The sequence below is a fragment of the Drosophila gunungcola genome, unplaced genomic scaffold (assembly GCF_025200985.1).
Source record: "Drosophila gunungcola strain Sukarami unplaced genomic scaffold, Dgunungcola_SK_2 000273F, whole genome shotgun sequence".
In the NCBI taxonomy this organism is placed as follows: Eukaryota; Metazoa; Arthropoda; class Insecta; order Diptera; family Drosophilidae; genus Drosophila; species Drosophila gunungcola.
This window is the reverse complement of record NW_026453434.1, coordinates 10,556-12,122: the sequence shown is the minus strand read 5'-3', so window position 1 is coordinate 12,122 and position 1,567 is coordinate 10,556.

Here is a 1,567-nt window from a genome sequence, read left to right as displayed (position 1 = left end):
AAAATTGTCGAAGCTATCCAATTTCACGAATTCAGGGACGACATAAGTAAAATTCGGAAAAATAAACCGGTAGCAACGAATATTTGTATTTGTATTTGTATTTATTATAAAATTTCATCCTAACGCTACAAGTTTGGAACTTATAAATTAATGCGCTAGTCACTAAGAGTTTTCAAATATTGAATTGTAACATCAAACTTAAAACTAATTTTCATAAAAACTAACTTAAGTCGCCTTCTATTTTTACTTTAATTTACGTAATAGTGTTTTAAGGTGTGTGAATAATTTAATCTTGAATTGCGTGGCACTGCTAATATCTTTAAGATGGTTTGGGAGCTGATTCCATGATCGAATAGCATTAATTAAAAATTGTCTTTCGGATGTCAATGATCTAGGTCTTATGCAAGTAAGATTATTTGCTCTTCTAGAGGATGTAAATTGAAGTTTTTTAAAAAGATACAAAGTTTCTTTTTGGAAATTAATTTTTTGCAGAAAAATTTAGTTTTGCATCTTTATCCATTCATTTAGCGAGATATCGAATATTTTCAACGAAAATTCCGATACGTGATCTCTATGTGGTTGGTTGAATATATACCTGGTTATGCAATTAAATACAACTTTAATTTTGTTCTTACTGGTAGTGTCACAGTTTGAAAAAACTTCTACTCCATAAATATTTGTAATATGATCATTCCAGGTAAGAGTTCTGTTGAATGTAAAACCTAAGTTTACAGCTGTATCAACGTACTCAAGTGGCGTGCTATTCATACTCAGTGGCTGCAAATTGTTAAAAATTATATTTCTTTTACTTATGACAAGACATTTTGATTTTGATGGGTTGATCCCAAGTCCATTTTTGCCGGCCCACTCATTTACAAGTTCTCTGTTACAAACATCTATACATTCATTTATTCTGTTTAAAGGACGACTCACATACATTTGGACATCATCAGCATATAAGTGTTCATTACATTCAGACGAAACGCTAGACAGTACAACAGATTGACGACGATTTTGTAGGTACGAAGACACAAGTTTGACAGAAGTTTTAGAAAACATAAACATATTACGTAGTTTTGTGCAAAGGACATTATGGTTTACTGTATCGAAGGCCTTACTATAGTCCCTTATGTCGTCTGCAATTTTTAAAATAGCTGAGGTACAGCTTCTGTAAAATGGAGATGGGTCTGTACTCATTATTTGATTTAGGAATCGGAATAATTTTTGCCGCTTTCCAACAGTCCGGATAAGTAGATTTTGTCAGTACAGTATTAAAAATATAGGTTATGTATGGCAGGATTTTTGGCAGCAGAATTTTTAAGAATTTAGGGTTTATGTTATCAGACCCAGTGGCGTCACTCTTAATTTGTAGTATACTTTGAAGGACATCACACTGATTAACACACAAAAACCTAAATCTAATATCACAGACAGTTTCAGGTACAAATCGTGGGTTCAGATAGTTATTATCAGTAATTTCAGGAACTGTGCAGCTTAAGAACTTTTTATTAAGTTCATTTACATTCATGTCTTGTTCAAGTCTTGGTTTAACTTTGCATATTCCCAG